General features: G+C 42.0%; 1 protein-coding gene across 3 annotated transcripts in view; it reads left to right on the top strand.

Annotated features, from left to right (window-relative positions):
- The window catches only part of HELZ (helicase with zinc finger), a 148,518-nt gene that overhangs the window by 8,933 nt on the left and 125,794 nt on the right, over positions 1–13,791 (top strand). The window contains exons 1-2 of one of the 3 annotated variants that reach the window (XM_044449537.1): positions 10,691–12,359; positions 13,703–13,755. The exons of 1 other annotated variant lie outside the window; for it this stretch is intronic. The gene's annotated coding sequence lies outside the window, so the exon portion shown is untranslated. Of the gene's footprint in view, positions 1–10,690; positions 13,756–13,791 lie in introns of those variants that run through there. One more of the 3 variants, XM_044449539.1, reaches the window with a different exon arrangement.

Raw genomic sequence — 13,791 nt, forward strand, 5'->3', positions numbered from 1 at the left:
GACAGAATGATCTCAGTTTGAATCCAAGGCAAACTGAGATCATTCTGTCATTTTGGAGATTGTATCCCAGTACTGCTTTTCCTACTCTTTTATTGAGTATGAAGGCTACTCCATTTCTTCTGAGGGATTCTTGCCTGCAGTAGTATACCTGATGGTTATCTGAACTAAATTCACCCATTCCTGTCCATTTTAGTTCACTGATTCCTAAGATGTTGATGTTCAGTCTTGTCATCTCTTGTTTGACCATGTCCAGCTTGCTTTGATTCATGGATCTTACATTCCAGGTTCCTATGGAGTATAGATCTTTACAGCATCAGACTTTCCTTTCCCCACCAGATACATCGGCAACTGAATGTCCTTTCGGCTTTGACCCAGTCGCTTCATTCTTTCTGGCACTACTAGTACTAGCCCTCTGCTCTTCCCCAGTAGCATATTGGACACCTTCTGACCTGAGGGGCTCATCTTCTGGTGTCATATCTTTTTGCCTTTGGTACTGTCCATGGGGTTTTCATGGCAAAGATACTGGAGCGGCTTGCCATTTCCTTCTCCAGTGGATCACGTTTTGTCAGAGCTCTCTGCTATGACCTGTCCATCTTGGGTGGCCCTGCACGGCATAGCTCATAGCTTCATTGAGCTATGCAAGCCCCTTCGCCACGACAAGGCAGTGATCCATGAAGGAGAAAGATGTCATAGGAGTATCTTAAATAAAGAAATGGGAATAGTCCTGAAATACACAGAATTATTCTTGATATGATTATGCCATATTTGCTATTTTGTGGTCATGACATATGATTAAATTAGTCAAAAAATAAGCAAAACTATACCAGTAGTCTGCAATATATCATCATTTAAGAATTGCAGTTCTGTGGATAAAAGTTGAGTTCTTCTCTGTGATCTCTGTGCATCACACATATGAACTCTGTGTTCATGTGTGGAGCCTGTTTGAAAAGATTCCAAAGCTAATTAATTAGTATTTTCCAGGGGCCTCTCACCTTGGGATTCCCTGTCATGAGGGGAGGGGCTCCCACCTGGTCCTCAGTTCTTTGCAATCAAGGGTGCATTGGGAAGTTCCTCCTCTCCTCCTTGTAGCTATACGCTTGTTTTTTCTTGTGTGGGTCCTCTCTTCTACTAAGATCTCACCTTCTCTTCGAACTACTTTTTTCATTCTTTCCTTATCCTAAAAAAAACACTTTTAAAGAATTACTGTTCTACTTCTTTATTTATCCTGCTTTCCTCTCCTGCCCTACATCACTCCCTCACAGGCACACTTTTTCTTGCCTTCCCAACCCAGCAGTGGCATTCAGAGCTCTGACCAATAGACACTCACTTTGGCTCTCCTACTTCTACTGCTACCACTGCCAGGCCTTCAGCAAGCAAGTGAGAAAGCACTGGGCTGACAGCCTGAAAACAAGCTCTAAAATAGAGCTCTTCATGGGACTGGCATCCCCCAACTTCTAGAGCAGTCATTCTTGGTGGAGGCCCCAACACCATCAGCACTCCCTGTTGTGACTGCAGGTCCCTCTTTGGCTGTTCCCCAGGCCCCGTGTCAATTGCTGAAAATCACCAAGGCCAAAAAACTTGTGGATGTGAGAGCCTCCAAAATGGCCAATGCAACAAAAGCTAAAAATTATGGCAAATGTGCCAAGACCAAGCACCATGATAAGAAACTCCCTACTGGATCCTTGTGGTCCCGGATGTGGAGCAAAATCCCAACACTAATCCCAACACTGAATGCTGCTCCTCACCAGTGCCTAGGGGAGACCAGGAAGCCACAGTACCAATGCGCTAGGTGGCCCTGACGGTATCATTTTTGGAGGGTGAACTATGGGACCCTTCTCTACCCAGACAGCAGGCACTTTTCTGTTGCCTCAGGACTGAGGCGTGCTTTGCCTCCCTCATCAATCCCGAGCAAGGCCCATTCCATCAAGCCTGACCAGCACAGATTCTACTCCCACTTGTCCATCTTTGATTTGGACAGCAGAACTGAATGGTTGATGCCCCCATACAGGAGGGACTTTGGTGTGGCCTTCTTTTGAGGGCACTGAGCATCCTATGACTCCAGGTACCCAGAATGCTAATAGTGGAGTCCCACACATTTTGGCAGGGTCCCAGCACACATTTTAGCCCCTGGACCAAACCAAGATTGACCATGTCCAGGCCTGCAAGAGACACGGGGACCCAGTGCTTGCTGCTCTGCCAATACAACCACTGCAGTCTCCTCACAGATCCTGGGCCCATCAACCTCCAAATCCTGGTCCTGAACATCAGACTCTGATGGTTACTTATACCCAGAGTTCATCTCACCAGCTCAGCCTTCTAAGTCATCCCCAGACAAGGCAGTGGCACCTCAAGAGGACCTGGGACTGTTCTCCAACCAGGTTCTGTAAATGGCACACAGCCTGGGTCTAAACCCACAACAGGAGCCAGGAAGAACCAAGGACTCAGTCCTCGAGACCATTTATACAGAGACCACAGACCCAGTAGCCATACCATTCCTGGCAACTTTGAGGGACTCGGTACAGCAGAAATGGAAATCTCCTGCCTCTGTGGCCCTGATGCTTAAAAGTCTTGAGAATATGTATTAGGTATAAGAACAGGTTCCAGCACCCCTGCCCCTATTCCATCATCATGGAATCAGCTCATGGGAGGTCCAGGAGGGAGCACTCTGCCCGGTGACAAGGGGGGGCCAGCGCCTGGATGTAATCGGGTGATGTTTTGTCTCTTTTGCCACATTGACCTTCTAAATAGCAAACTACCAAGCCATGATGACTAGATACCACCTCGTGCTTTGGGACAGGATCGCCTTTCTCTGCAGCTATCTCCCAAAGGAATTGAAGGTCCTGGCAAATGCCATCAGAGCTGAGGCATCCCACCTCTCCCACCAGGAGATCCACATGGCCAGGCACCAAGCCAAGTGCAGCAGGAGGCCTCCAATGTGACACCTGGCTGTAGTTGTCCAGGCTATCTACTGAGGGTTGAGCCCAGATTAAGGACATGCCATTTGACAGGGAGACCCTATTAAATGTGACAAACAAATGAACACAGTCCAGAAAGCCAGAGCCACCACATGGAGGAATGGACTGAACTAGCCACCACCACCTAGACATTACACTTCCAATAAGTGGTAGCACCCCAGTTACCAGTACCAGTCCAGTCTGCATCCCCCTACTGCCTCAGGACACAGGCCAGTTCCTCAACCTGTGATGCCCCCCCATGCTCTCATCAAGGTCACCAGTGCCCAGTGCTAGAAGATAGCTGTGACTGACCCAAATCCCAATTGTCTCCCCTGCCCATCTTTGATCACTGTGTCCAGCCCATTTTCTGTGGTTGAGATGAGATCACCTCAGACTCATGGGTCCTTTCCATCATCCAATGTAGCTATAGAATTGAATTTGAGGATCTCCCACCTCTCAGTACCATCATACATAAAACCCCCTTTGCTTCCCTTCTGGAGAAGATTGACTCCCTGTTTCAAAAATGACCCATTGTGCCCATAGGCCCCAGAACCAGTCAGGATACTTCAAGGTACCACAGAAGGAGTGGGGACTGCAGCCCATCATGGACTTCAGATGCATCAACCAGTTCACCCAGGAAGTTCTGCATGGTCACACTCCAAAATTATCTACTGCTACTACAAGAGGAAGAATGGTTCACTTTAGTGGACCTGAAGGATGCTTATTTCCATATTACCATCAAAGTGTCTTACAGGTGCTTCCACCACTTCCAAGTTGTGGAAGAAGCCTTCCAATTCACCATCTTCCCTTTTGGCCTTGCTACAGATAGTGGGTCTTTATGAAGTGCATGGCAGTGCTCTGTACATCTCTGCCTAAACGGGATCCAGGTCTCCCAATACCTGGATGACTGGCTGATTGTTTGTCGAGGCAGGCCTTGGCTAGGGCCACAGCTACCATGTGCACCCTGTTCTCTCACCTGGGTCTCCACATAAGCATGGAAAAATCCTCTCTCTGTCCCTTCTAGTCAATCCTCTTCATCAGAGCATGCCTGGATGACATACCAGCACAGACATTCCTGCCAAATGGCAAAGCATCCACCCTGATTTGAGAAATGTCCAGCTTACCAGACAACTGGACCCTGACCATTGCTCAGGTCTAGAGGATGCTTGAGTGTATGCATGGTAGCTGCAATTGCCATCATCCCATTGGCCCGCCTGCCCATGCACCCACTTCAGCTCTGGTTCTTCCGTACATTCAACCAAGTCACAAATGCCCAAGCTGAAAGTACCCAGGTGCATTTGATGAGTCCTGTGGTAGTGGACTGATCAATAAAACATCAGCACCAGGTCCACCTTCATCTCCTCTGACCTGAGCCTGGTCATTACCACAGATGCCTCCCTCTCATGCTATGGAGCCCACTGTGGCCCTTTGACAATCCGGGGCAGGTGGGATGCCTATGAAGCAACTGCATCATAGGAGGCGATGGTGGTGCAGAAGGCTCCTGTCACATTTTAGAACCTGAGGGAGTAGCTCAGCTAGTTACTGAATAAACTGTCTGACATAGTCCACTTTAGGATATTGTGAAGTTACATACTATACCATTATTACTTTTCAGCATCAGACTGTACTTCCTTTTTGGGCTAATAAAATCTTAATAACCAGGCAGATTCATATGGGAAAAGGTGGTCCTTCATATCCTAGTCCTAAGCCATTCAAATGTTTTGAATTCTGCCTGGAAGCAAATTGGAAACCAGTGTTGTTGTTTCAACACAGGAGTCACATAAGCTCTTGTTAACAATTGAGGTGATTCATTCTGGATCAATTGTAGTTTCTGAAGACAGCCCTGTGTAGAGCACATTGCAGTAACTAAGCCATGTTCAGCCCGGCCAGATGTGCATTCCTCAGGAATGGACATAGGCTGAGTCCAGAAGGACTATGAACCTGTATTTCCAAGGGGAATGCTACCCTGTCCAACAAAGGTTGAACCACAAATAAACTCTGGTGATCAAGAGCAGCTCTGTTTTGCCTGGATTCAGTTTCGATGTGTTTGTCCACATTTATTCTATTGCTGTCTCCTTGCAATTATTTTGATAGATACTCAAGAATCTTCCTGGAATGAGATGTAAATAAGAGAGGTCAGTGTCATCTGCATATTGGTGTAATTGAATCCAAAACCAGGAATGATCCAACTCCACCTAAAATACAGGGGACCTAGAAAAAGTAGACTCTCTTATTGCTGAAATATATTGTTTGTTTATTTTCTGTACTGCCCAGTAGCTGAAGCTCTCCAATATATCCAATGAAAGCGGATGGTGATCTTCAGGGATGCTGTAGTTTCATTTTGTATTGAGTAGAGGATTGGTTGGCTCCCAAGGTTCCTTTCAACAATATGTTTCTGTGAAATGGCTTCTCTTGAGTATGTTAGCCCTGGCCATTCTTTTTTTCCTCACATCATACTGGAACTATCTAGGTACAAACGTACATCTTCACCCTTGTTCATAGTATATCGTCTATACAGGGACAACTTGTATTTTACACAGTGAAGGGAATTTGTCTACTCATGTGTATATCCTTGATACGCTTGCTATAAGTAATGTGTGATTAATAATTTAAAATGGCATGGAGCAGATAGGACTGTAAGGCAGATAAATGACATAATACTGTGACTGACTAGCTAGTATTTTTAGGTTAAATTTGGATATGACTTAATCGAGAACCGCTCTCTTAGTTAATGTGAGTGGTTTTGGCTTAAAGAAATCACCATCCTAACTCAATGTGATTGTATTACAGTCATCTGACTGTGTGGGTAGAACATGAGTCTCAAATGCATGGCACCTGCAGCTGAGAAATGTCTAGGTTTCAGCTAAATCTGGAATAGTTTCAAAAAAATTGCTGGGCTAGAACCCTTCAAGCATTTCACATATATTCTGCGTCAAATATTTTCTCCTTGTGAAAATTGCTTAGGGGTTTCTCGGAGATTGCCTATGCATTTTAAATAAAGAATAATTACCCTGTAGGGACCCTAATTGAAATATCTGAAAATTATTATTTTCTAATCTGTGTACTTGACATGTATACATTATTGGTAGTGTTTGTGCAAATGCTCTGGCTTGCTATCAGTACCGAAGGAGTGGGGGGAAGGATTAAGCAGTTTCTTACACTTGATACGCAATGTGCTGTTTTCTTTTACCAGCTCAAATATCAGTCATTATAATGAAATCTTCAGGTACTGTATGCCTCTTAATCAGATTTCTAGTCTATTTTTATTGATGTTTTGCATAAGTGCAACCTGCTGTAATCATTAAAATCATCCATTGAATTTTGAAATTGTGCCCCCTTTGTATCTCCTTGTATGACTGGATTAAATGAGGGAGGGAGGGAGGGAACAAGGTGGATTAAAGTAAGGTAGTTTCTTTTGCACTCTTGGTCATTTTGCAGGAGTGGCACAGTCTAGAAATTTCAGTTAATTGAAAGTCAGTTGCAGTTCTTGGAACATTTTCAAGAGATGTATAAGAATTAGATGCCTAAATCTGCTTGCAAATGGTCAATAGTTTGCACCCAGACCATGATCTCATAGCTGCACACTGTGACTATGGAGTTTTATATTCAGAAAGCTTCACTGTGCAGGTTGAAGCTTTTGCTACATTTTAACACTCTTGAGTAGTGCTTCCTGTTTCTCAAGCTGTACCCACATCTGATGATAACAGAGCAAAGTGGAGGTAGCTTGGCCAAAAGATCTGGTGCGGCTATCACAATGTGGATAAGACACTCAGTCTGAATTTTCTTTGGTAGCTGGCCTATTTTTCCATTAGTTTTGATCAGTATCTTTTCGAACTGATAAATACTTAATAGGATTACAGTAGATAGGCAGTTGAGATATCTACGCATCTGAGAATAATTTATACACCAGGTCACATGTTTATGTTACATGTTTGGGATCCCATGGGCTGTGGGTTGACCACTGAGTGGGCAGAGTGATGGAATGAATGGACCCTTGGTCTGATCTATCATGGCTGTTACGGTTTTATGATGCAGTATCATTCCAAGTTGCAATGTATGGCTGTGAAAGCTGGTCCATAAGGAAGGCTGAGCGCAAAAGGATTGAGGCTTTTGAATTGTGGTGCTGGAGAAGACTCCTGCGAGTCCCTTGGACTGCAAGGCGATCAAACAGGTCAGCCCTAGAGGAGATCAACCCTGATTGCTCTTTAGAAGGCAGATACTAAGATGAAACTCAAATACTTTGGCCACCTAATGAGAAGGCAGGACTCCCTGGAGAAGAGCCTAATGCTGGGATCAATTGAAGGCAAAAGAAGGGGACGGCAGAGGACGAGGTGGCTAGATGGAGTCACTGAGGCAGTTAGTGTGAGCTTAGGTGGACTCCAGGAGATGGTGGAGGACAGGAGGGCCTGGAGGAATGTTGTCCATGGGGTCGTGATGGGTCGGACACGACTTCGCGACTAACAACAACAACAATCATTCCAAGTGGCATTCTGGGGACAGGGGCAGAAGAAATGGTGTCCCCTACTGGTGATTAGTAAATAGAGGGATCATATTATTCTGCAGCATTATTAAAAAAAATTAAAATGGTGTTGACCAGCCCAAGAACTGTGCAGAATGCTAGTGAATTTTGTTCCTCCCAATTAAAATGTGCTCCTATCCCTGAAAACAGAAGAAATCCCCTAGCCTCCAAAAGGGGCTGTAAAAGTCTGGTGGATTTTTGCTCAGCCATATGTTAAGGAAAGACATAAGGTATCATAACTTACAACAGCATATGCAACAATTGGGCATTGTGTTTATATTGCATTTTCTTAAACTTTATTATTTACTAGAACCCTTGGGAAGGCACAACAGAAATTCAACAAGCTAAATATTTCTTTTGAATTAAGTCCTATGAGCTTCTTTGGTATTTTTTCCAAAAACAAGCCATACCTTTTGTTCAGCCCATATTTTTGATATTATGAGCTGTTCACTGTGCTGTACCAGGAGCTGAGTGTTGAAGGTATTTTTCTTAGTTTGGAAAGTCTCTCCTTCCTATTGCTGTTATAAAATAACTTTAAATAAATTTAGATAATTATGTATTACTGTTGTATAAATAATTGTGGTTGACTGACAGCAGTGGAAATTTTAAATTAAAAAGGGACATGTCATTGCACTTTCTAAAATGGCCATCTTCCCTTGCCTTCAAAGTATTTCAGATCTCTCTCCAGTAGTTATGTTACACTGCCAGTGGTGTCCAGTTTTTTCACTCAAAAGGTTGCAAGGTCAGAATCAATATTTGTTCCCTTAGGGTTAGATGAAGCTGGTGAAGCTTCACCCATATCCTTTCAATATTTCATATGGATAGGAGAGAGAAAGCAGGCAATAAAGAAGCCAAATCGCTCCAGTCTGGGTGTGTGTGTGTGTGTTGGGGGGAGGGGTGTAGTGCCAGTCACAGCAAGCAAGGACATCAAGCAGGATACAATATGTAAAAGTAGGCTTTAGAGGTGTATAAAGTAAAAAGTGTGATATAAATGGTTAGAGTGCTAGGCTGAGACTTTGGAGACCAGGGTTCTATTTTCCACTTGCCATGAAGCTCAGTCCATGACTGTGTAGCCTAACCTACCTCCCAGAGTTGTTGTAGGGATACAGTGGAAAGCAGGAGGAGCATATAAGCAACCTTGAGTTCCTTGGAAGAGGAAAAAGGTGTTGTATAAATGCATTGTGATGATTATGATGATGATAAAAATAATGATTTGTGAATATTCATTGGATCATTTTCTGCTGAGAAAAAAGAACATCATACTAGAACCATACAAAATAGGAGGGGCAAGAGGGTGAAAATATATCCTGGTATATCTTGATTGATAGCAAGGCATAGTAGGAAGACCAGATACACTGTAGAGACATTAATATTAATTATAGTTATTTATATAAGATGTTAGAGTGTTCAACACACTTGATCAATATCAACAACTTAAGAAGTTGTTAGAAGTGCTACATTATTCTTGCTTTTCTGCTCCCTTTTGTTGTTGGATTTTATAACCTTGTGAGGCTGCCTAATTTTTTATTTACACACACACACACACACACTGATACATATCAATATATATATTGATACAAAAGGAGATATTATATCAATATTGATACATTATATTGTTACATATATATTGATACATATTATATATAGATAGATACAAAAGGAGATAAAAATTATGGGGGAAAAACTGAAAGATAGGTCAGTATCAGTGTCTTCATATTGCATGTAGGGGGCTGAGATTGAGAGAGTAGCAACACCACTGAGTTCAGTGTGACTTAAATATGTGTATTTGGATAGCAGGCTCGGTCAGGAAGTTTTCAGAACTCTCAGGAAGGTAACAAGCTGCACAAAATAGCTGAGGCAACCAGCTTCTCTGCACCTATAGCTCAAGGGGGCAAGAAGTCTGCTTTCTACAAGGACAACAGTATAGGAGTCAAATCGCATGAAGAAAGGTTTAAACTGAAGTTGTTCATCATGTGAGCTTGTCCCAGGTGGTGGATCATATCCAGGACATTTATTGTTACCATGAATTGGAAAAATACATGACTGTTAACTTCAGTGGCTATGCATTTCACTTGTGTGTTTTCATACTCTTTATAAATGGTGCTTTTGAATGTATCAGATAAAACCATTACTGCAGTATGTTGTAGAAGAACATGATAATGGGCTGCTTCCCAAATGATAAACTTTTGCTTTGTGTCTGCTCTGTGCACACTCTCATTGCATGTTTATTTTTGGCTTGTTGCTGAGCTATTTATCCAGCCATGAAATGATTCTTTCACAGTTTCTTACGTGTCAAGAAGAGGTGATGTTTGTATTATACTAAATGAGGTAGATGCTTTCGATGTGTTTGCGCCTCTTTATTTTCACCTGATAACTTCTAAGCTCAGTACCCTCTGTGATTCCAAAGGGGTAACATTATTTAGTTCCTCTCCTTGCAGATACCAGAACAGTGTACTGTTAAAATAAAACAGAATACAATGAACCACTTTATCATGCTAAATAGCAACGTTTTTTCTTCTTGCTTAATTTTGTTGTGTTGTTTTTCTTTGTTACCGCCATTTTGTTTTGTTTTCAAATTAGTTGTATTTAATATGCCTGCAAGACAGCAAAACCTGATGGCTGAGTTTGGGGGGCTTCATCAGGCACTGACTTGTCTGGTGACTTCTTCCTAATTATTGTTTGAATGTGCAACCCTTGTTTGTCCTCTACCAATAGCAGCTGTAGATTGTTCCTAGAGCTCTAGCTGATCTCCTTTTTGCCCAGATCCTTAGCTTGCACGTTCCTAGTGGGGACTTGCTCCAAAATCAAGATGCCAGGGCCTAATGTAGGGATGTTCAACTTGCTATGTGTTATGGCTAGCAGCATGCTTGTGGGTTCCAGGAGAAAAAAACCCAAGGTTTCAATCTACCCTAGAGATTTCTTTTAGCATAGTGCAAATGTAGCTTCTAATCCATTGGTTGCACAAATAATGCAATCATGTCTTTCCTCCCTACAGGTTCTTATACAAGCTTCAGAGATTTGGAAGCCTTCTGAACAGTGGGACTGTGATCTAATCCTAAATCAGGATCTTGTGCCACAACACTTTATGGGGGATTGTGCAAATGGGGCCTACTTACATAGACACACACACGCACACACACGCGTGTGTGGGGAGGGAGGGAGGGAGGGAGGGAAGCTGCTGGTTAAAGGAGACACACTCCTTTCTATGAATTTTAAAACAAATTGCATTTGTAGGGTTAATCCAAAATGAAATTAAGTCTGTTTATATTTGCAGATTTTCTTCCCACAGAGTACACTGCTGGGGGATGACCTGCTTCAGTGGTGTTTGTGTGTCAACACCACCTAACTAACATTCAGTATTAGCTAAAGCTTTATTATGTCCCCTGGAGTGCTCTTTAAGAATATAAGTGGAAAAAAGTACTCTTCTCCCACGGTACACACCCAATGTATTTCTTTGGGGGTGTGAAATTTGCTGTCTCCTTTGGACAGCTGAAATAACAAGCACTAGCTTACCATGCAGTATATATGTATTGCTACTTTTACAAAGTGCCAGTGTGAAAAGTGGAAGAGCTCTTGAAAGTTGCTGAGCTTAATTTCCAAGATATTTTTAACATGACACACAGCTGTACAGTGACCGTATTGGTCCTAGAGAATAAATTTAGTCCTAAACCACAATATCTATATATGGTTGTTCTTTGCAAGAGAAACCTTCCACAGTATACCTCCTTATTCTCGGCATCTAGAAAGTAGGGTCTGTAACATGTCCCCTCCCCATGACGGGAACAAATACATCAAAGAGTAAAGCATCTTAGAACAGTGGTCAAAGGAGAATTTTGTCTTTTGAGGATTTGTGTGTGTTCTGTAGTACAAAATGTTGAGCAGATGTGAATGCTTTTCTTTTGCTTCAGTAGTGCAATGACATATGGTATTTAAAATGTGAATCCATCAGAAGATGAACTGCCAATCCCATTATTTCAACTGTGGTTTTTTGAAGGATTTTTTCAATTTAATATGGAAAAAACTGATGTTGCTTTCTGAGCTCTGTCAGAAATGTGCTAGGTTCAATTTGAATGGACCCAAGTTTGTGGGCTATGGAAAATGTTATTCCTTCTCCTCTGCAACCTTTCATATGAATTGCTGTTAAATCAAAGAGATAACACTTTAACAATCTATGAATTAATAGTGAGTAGTCATGCTAATGCCTTGAACTGTAGAGCAGGCTGTAAAAAGTAATTGCTAAAGTTTCATGTGGCAATGGTTTGTGGATCTCTTCTAATGGTTTTCAGAAAACCTTTTCTTTAGAGATTCATTTCCAAGCATTTTTACATCACTCACCATTCAAAACAAATTAAGAGCTTAGGCATTGATTTAAACTGTTTTAAGATTATAAAGATTTGTTCAAATTTCATTGCCATGTCCTGGAAATGTTACAAATGTCATCTGAAAGCTGACCATGACAGAAGGTCTCAAAATCTATTTTGTAAGCTAATTTGAACATTATGGAGCAAATAGTGTTTTTATATGCAAGGTGAACCTCTACCAGTCCAGAGAAACAAAATATTTATAGAATGAGAGCAACTTTTAATAGGACATTGGATGACGAGGACAGCAAAGAGAGAGCTAAATTAGTTTCTCTTGACAGAAAATTCCAAAGCCTGGGAACAGCTACCAAGAAGTTTGTCTCATGCATTTCTATAGGTGGTGGCACCAAGATAAGGATCTCCCCTAGAGACAGAACACCCCCCCCCCCACACACACACACACACACACTCATGCAGAGTATATGGGAGAAGATGACCTTTCAGATAGTCTGGTCCCAAGCCAGGTAGTTAACAGTCTGGTCAGAGAATTCTGGATAAGCTGAAGTTTCCGAGCAATTTTCAGAGGTAGGCCTTTCTAGAGTGTTTTACAGTAGTCCAAACAAAGTGGGTAGACACAACACATATTCCTGTGAACATGGTTGAAATTGGGAGTATGAGGGCTGTGGAGGCCCTCTGTCAGTTTCTAGGAGATCAGGACATTTTTTCAAATCCACGTAAGAACAAAGTAGAATGCATGTAAAAAATAATGCACTTTTCATTAGTTTCTAGAATGCTGATCTAAAAGGGGACTTCTGCTAAAAATGGAGTTAAGCATAAGATACTGAGTTTACTGGGTTGATTACTGAACTTAAAGCATTAATTTCTCTTTTGGGACAATTTTAATAGTTGAGGTCCAGAATCAAAGGGACATAATTTTTTGTTCACCTATATAGATTGTGGAATATTACTGTCATAGAAAGTAACTGAAAGCTTAAAGTGGCACACATGCCCTTCTGTATATCATTAAAGCATTTTTACTGAGACATTGATAAATCAACATTTATTTAATTCTAATTAGTTTTAAATTAGCTCATGGCCCTAAAAATGTACCACTGCAATATAAATTCCTTATAAAATATGCTTACAACCTATAGCATAGGAGAACAAGAGAGTTGACAAAAAAACGCTGATGAAACCAGGTTTATTTTTTCGTTTTAGTTAGACTAGTTATTATTCAACTAAATCTATTCTTGGTCAAGCATTGATTGGTCAAGACAAGGGTGAAAACTTGTCTGCCTGCTTTGTTGACATTGCATAATATCTAGCAGTTTCTCATCTAGTGTGAGAGGTTGAAGGGTGCTAATCCATGTACTGAGATTTTGGAGGCTATCTTGCCCTGGGCAAGTTCCCCAGCTGCACCCTGCTGTAGCCCAAATACCTTTCCTTCCCTCTCTCTTTCTTTCTGGGGCTTCTGTCTTAAATTCTCAGATACCTAACTGGAAGGGTCAATATTGTTGAGAGTTAATACTCAAAGGAAGAGAGATGCTCAGCTCTGTTTAGAATGGTGGGCAGCTGCAGTGTACTGAGTCAGACCCTTGGCCCATCTAGACCTGCACTGTCCACTCTGAGCAGCATGGCTCTCCAGGGTTTCAGGCAGGCTTCCTTCCCAGCCTTTCTGAAGGAGCCGGGGATTGGCCTGGGAATCTTCTGTTTGCAAGGCATGTGCTTTACATTGATGCTTTGCAGCCTTTTCTCAAGAAAGGGCATAGTGAAGAACTAGATTAAAAAATCTTGCATCAGTCCAAAGACGTTAGTTACTGAAAGCAACAAATTAATCTTGCATAATTAACCTCAAGTTTGTCGCAGAGAAATCAAATTGAAAATATATGAATCTGTTGGGTGAGGTTGAGGTCTAAAAATTTCCACAGGTGCAAGGGTGAATGACCCCCTAACTCTGGATGACCATCCCAACTAAATTAAGGTAAATGACAGTAACACTGATACTTGTAGCAACAAG

Source organism: Varanus komodoensis, unplaced genomic scaffold (genome assembly GCF_004798865.1).
Source record: "Varanus komodoensis strain SLA01 unplaced genomic scaffold, ASM479886v1 scaffold59_1, whole genome shotgun sequence".
Lineage (NCBI taxonomy): Eukaryota > Metazoa > Chordata > Lepidosauria > Squamata > Varanidae > Varanus > Varanus komodoensis.